This window comes from Ctenopharyngodon idella, chromosome 16 (assembly GCF_019924925.1).
Source record: "Ctenopharyngodon idella isolate HZGC_01 chromosome 16, HZGC01, whole genome shotgun sequence".
NCBI lineage: Eukaryota > Metazoa > Chordata > Actinopteri > Cypriniformes > Xenocyprididae > Ctenopharyngodon > Ctenopharyngodon idella.
The window spans coordinates 2,869,341-2,875,391 of NC_067235.1; positions in this window are offsets into that span (position 1 = coordinate 2,869,341).

The window sequence follows — 6,051 nt, forward strand, 5'->3', positions numbered from 1 at the left end:
ACAGGCTCTGTGTTTTCTTGACCGCTACCGAATCTCTCTCTCTCTTTAAGTGATGTGTGTGCTGTTGGTGATTGTATAGTGGTCTTTTCCCCTCATCAGGACCTCTTGAGTTCAGGCAATCAGCAGCGGCCCTTACCTGTGTTACCTGGCCCATTTCCATAGCAACCATCCTCTCTCGATCAGACTCCTATTCATCGAATGACACTCCAGTGACCTATTAGTGCATCAGTGAAATACGGCCTCCTGCGTAAAAAAAGTAATAATAGCACTTATAATGTCCACTTTATAGGCGTCAGCCACTCTAACACAGTGAAACTGAGTGGATACTATACAAAAGGCATCAAATCTGTAAAGACAGGACTATTACACCAGATCATTCCTATTGAAGACAAGTTGTCTAACTGTTCATTGTTCTATGTTACACTCAGGCAAACAAGCTTGGGATATTTAAAAAATGTTTTTGAAAGAAGCTTCTTCTGTTCAACCAAGGCTGCATAATTACTTAAGATTTCTCTGTCTTAAAATTCTGTTTATTGAACTTTTTATTCAACAAAGAATCCTGAAAAAGAAAAATAATATTAAGCAAAAATATTAAGCAGCAAAAACATTTTCCACATTTATAATTATAAGAACCATTACTAGCAATTGAGCAATAATAATAACTGAGCAGCAAATCAGCATATTAGAATGATAAATTGATAAATAAAAATACTAAAATAAATACAAATAATAAAAAATAATTATGAAGGATCATATAACAGACTGGAGTAATGATGCTGAAAATTCAGCTTTGGTCACAGGAATAAATTACATTTTAACATATATTGCAATAGGAAACAATTAGTTGTTTATTTGTTGATTAATTGTAATAATATTTCACAATATTACTGTTTTTACTGCATTTTTGATTAGATAAATGTCACCTTGGTGAGCAGAAGCAACTTCTTTCAAAAACATTAACACACCTTACCGACCCCAAACTTCTGAATGCCAGTGTATATTACAGGAGACAGGAACTAAACAGAGTGTTACTGACAGACTGGGAAGAGAGGAGCTGCAACAATGGAGAATATGAGGAAAATAATCAACATTCAAGCATGAAAACCTGTTCTAATCAAGTCTTTGTAAAAAGACATAATATGGCCTCTTTAAACAGTACCTATAATGCCCCTTTTCACAAGATGTAAGTCTCTGGTGTCCCCAGAGTGTGTATGTGAAGTTTCAGGTCAAAATACCCCACAGATCATTTTCATAACATGTTAAAATTGCCAATTTTGGGGGGATGAGCAAAAACGCACGGTTTTTGTGTGTGTCCCTTTAAATGCAAATGAGCTGGTGCTCCTGGCCCCCTTTCCAGAAGAGGGAGGAGCTTCAAGAACTCATGCTCCAGTATACCGACAACAACAAAACAGGACAATCTCACGCACTGAAAATGTCAAAAACTGTCAGTAATGGTGTTCAGTTCGAACCAGAGTCAGACAATGATGCCTACAGAGCCAGAGAATATATGCAGCATGGAGACAGAACGGGTATAGTTCAGTGTAATTATAGTTATAAATTATGTTGTCATCTTGCTTTTATCCACTATTAGTACAATTCTGTTGTAGTGGATCCCATCTGAATGATGGCCGAATGTTTACTCATGAGTTTTATGAAGTTTATTGTACATCACACAAAAGATGAAGTGTCCATTTTCACCTCAGAAAATCACAGTAAGAGCTGAATAAAACACAGTACAAGAAGTGCGCTTTAAAGTCTTATACATAAACTCTCTCTCTCCCTTGCATTATCATCAACATACACAGCGAATTACACAAAAACACTTGTTACAGCTAACAGTAAACAAATACAGACCTTATGCCTTTTTGGTGGGTGCTTAATAAACTGGTAAACTTTATATCCTTAAAAGAACTATAATAAAGAGCGCACCGTCCCTGTCATTACTGCCGTATCCAGCATTGTTCCGGAGACTATAAGTTGGATCTCGAACAGTTGGTACTGATCCATCCTTGAGTAACAACTTAGCAAAACCTGTGTTTTGTATTGTCCCTTTGTACAAAACAGTCTGTTGTAAAAAAGATTTAGGTATATGGGGGTGCATTCCCTTCAAAAATAAAGCTAACCCACTGCTTCTTCAGCTGCTCTGATGTCGGGAGTACATGAATACTGTTATGTTCACTCTTACATCCAACAACAAATCACCTGAGTTGCTTATGAGACATTCTTGTCACTAAAGCTGCTCCTGCGTCGAGACAGTGGTGGACAGTGTGGGTGGAGTCTATGCTAATACGGCAGAGTCTGTCAGCAGTCGTGGGCGGGGCCTGTTCAAACTGACCTCACTTTGTACAGAATCTGCAAATGGCTTGTTCTGAGACACTGCTTATGATTTATAGGGATTAAAAAAAGGAGTGGGTGGATTTTTAACATAGGGTGGTTGTGTTCACACACTGCTGGCTCACATTTATGTTCAAACACCATGTAAAAGTGAATAATGAACCATAAAAGTACGCTAAAAGTAAACTAAGTGATTTTCAAAAAATGTCATTATTGGATGATGGAAATGGGAATTGTAGCAGAGTTGATTTTATAAAATTACATAAAATTGCGATTCATTTCAAAGCTGTAGTTCTTGGAAATCTTAACATGCCATTTTAGAATAGGAAATATACTTCTGGGGGAAAAAATCAGCATGCACAGGCTCAATGCCTTGTTCTCATTACATATGCTGTTATTTCCTTAGCATCTTGTCCTGCTAATAGTTTCTTATTATGACTACACATGTGTAGCCTTCCTTCAAGTTAAAAGCATAAAAGAAAAGCAAGAAAAACAGCACCTTTTATCTCCCTACATCCCCCTGGGAAAGGAAGAGGGAGTTGGTGTCAGACCTTCATCATCTGAGCACTCCGGGGCCTGGAGGGGCCCCGCAGGAGGGACACCGCATGTGCTAGAGAGACGGAGACGCTGCCTGCAGCTTCGGTGTGGCGTCTCACTCACCAGAAGAGCAGTTGCGACTGTCACAGGAAGCAGCGAAGCATCACTTCCCCCTCAGGCTAGCAGCTGGTCAGACCACCGGCAGTGACCCTGGCGGCAGAGATTGAGAACATCATACACTGACCTGACTGCACTGACACATTCATTACCTTCACAAATTGTGCTGCCAGAGAAATCCATAGCGTGTGTGATTGATCATTCATCACTCCATCTGTTTATCTGCAGCGCGGGCGAGATGGTGCCCAAAGTTCTGGCAATGTGTGTTGGGGGCAATTATGTGTGGAGTGGACGCCATATCCTCTATTATAACCTCTGTGGGCAGAGATGCACTTCTAATGGAAATGGTTTGGCCAATTTCTGCAGACTTTAAGGGATTAGTTCACTTCAGAATTCAAGTTTCCTGATAATTTACTCACCCCCATGTCATCCAAGATGTTTGTCTTTCTTCAGTCGAAAAGAAATGAAGGTTTTTGAGGAAAACATTGCAGGATTTTTCTCCATATAGTGGACTTCACTGGGGTTCAACGGGTTGAAGGTCCAAATGTCAGTTTCAGTGCAGCTTCAAAGAGCTCTACATGATCCCAGACGAGGAATAAGGGTCTTATCTAGAGAAACCATCGGCCATTTTCTAAAAAAATGTGATGCGTCACGCATTACGTAATTATGTTGGAAAGTCACACGTGACGTAGGCAGAAGTACCTGCGGTAGGGCAAAAAACTCCATCTCATTTTCTCCTCCAACTTCAAAATCATCTGACATCATTGTTGGTGAACTGAAAAATCCTGATTGATTCCCTTGAAACATCCTGATTGACTCCCAAGTAATTATACATTTGCGATTTCATTGTCAACACTGAGAATGTAATGCAACCGAAAACATCACGTACCTTGTCTGTCTCGATGGCAGTGTGAATTTAAAACAAACATGGACTCACACAGGTTCTTACACCAGCCTCTTTTTTTTTTTTTTTTTTTTTCAAATGACAACAGCCTGTGTCCTGGTTCATGCACAAACATGCACAGCCACCAGACAGAAGAGTGAATCACTGCAGCAGGAGTCTTACTCTTAAAGCAGAGGTAATGCGATATGACACATCCTTTCCTCAACAGGCCCACAGGTCACATGTATGCTCTGTGCCACTCCGCAGTCCCGCTCTTTCACCTCGCTCCTGCTGTCTGTTCAGGTCACCTATCAGTCCACCTTGGCTGGGTGTTGCAGCCCACAGTCAGGCCTGAAGCCCCCCGTGACCCGTGCAGCCCGTCCCAACAGGCCCCCTGACCATACTCGCCATCCGAGCCCTTACCGACCAATCCAGTGTGACAGAATCAGGACCTGAGCCTGTACGAGTGCCTGTTTGTGCATGAACAAGCCCTGGCAGCGCTGCTGACTAACAGAACACGTCTTCATGTAAAACAACGAGCATAGCTATTTTTGACAATGGTAAACATGGCTGACATACACTGGAGAGGCAAGATTGCAACCAAAGTAAAGCAGCTCTACCATACAACTGGGAAATCACTCCTGACTTAACCTGAACTGTGCAACTCTGATCCAACTATGTTGGTGCCAGAGTCACTGCGCAATCTCGCTCTATTCTGCACATTTCACAATTTTTAGTATGTTTGTCATCTTAATGGTAGTTGCTTGGCTGGTGCATGCAAAAACCTTTGGAGAAAAATAACATCTACTACAACACAATTACATTTTTTAGTTTTCAATGTTTTTTTTTTTTTTTAGTTAGTTAGTTTGTTTGTTTGTTTTTTGCAGCCTTGAATAAAATAGTTCACCCCAAAATTCTGAAATGATTTACTCACTATCATGTTGTCAAACCTGTATGACTGACCTTTATCTGCATAACACAAAAGAAGATATTTTGATCTTTGTGTTTTTGACATAACGTTTTGTATATTTGCCAGTTTAGGTGTAATAAAACGTTTAAGAGAAATCAGTTTAAAACTCACAGGACGCACTCAGAAAACATCAGAAGTTTAGACTGTTTAAACACATGCAAATAATTAACTTTCATGATGACGAAGAACTGCCATGTCACGTGACATGATAATCAAAACCAAACAGATGTTTTGTTTTTGGCAGAGTATCCGAGCCACGAGTTGTACAGGCTCCGCCCTCTTCTGGAAAGCGGGGTGGGGAGCAGTAGCTCATTTGCATTTAAAGATACATGCACAAAAATAGCATGATTTTCCTTCCATTAAAAAATGGGCATTTACAACATGGTATAATAAATGATCTGTGGGGTATTTTCACAGACACATTCTGGGGACACCAGAGACTTATATTACATCTTGTGAAAGGGGCATTATGGGTCCCCTTTAAATCATCATTTGGCTTTAAAGTCAGAGATACAAGCTGGTTCTGAGAAAAAAAAAAAACAAGGAAAGAAAAAAAAAAAAAACAAGAATTGGATGCAGATTCTCCTGTGATATATACTGTATAAACTGAACATTCATATCTGACCGTAAGACTCCAAACACGAGACCTGCAGGAGAAACCTTGAGCTGAGGCACATGCAGAAAGAGATTGACACAAGGTCTTGCAAAGCAGTGTCTGACACACAAAACAAACAAACAAAAAAAAAAAAAAAAAAAAAGAACTTTATGCACTCGTGGGTAATAGAGTAATGCAAAGAGGCAATGGATTAGGAAAATGACTTGTTTTCATCTCCTCACAGTTCATTATTTCAAAGAGAATAAGGCATTAGGACAGTTTTTCCTGATAAACAAATTCTGATTAATTTTCCTTGGTAAACAAAGCCTTACAGCTCTGTTCGCAGTGAGATTATTTTAGAATTTCTGTACAATTGAACAAAGCTACGAGTGATTTGTTTTCTCGACTTTAAGGAAAAATAATCATTAAACTACAAAGCAACTTGAAGCGAAGGAGAAAAGAGGAAACTCCATGAATCAGAAGATGAGCAGTAGGGAGACTATGAGTGCGCACACGCTCTGCCATTCATGGCTAATTAACAGTGTTTAAAACTGAAAAATTAAACATTTAATGCAGTGACTTACACACACACATTAGTCACAAAAGCACAATTTT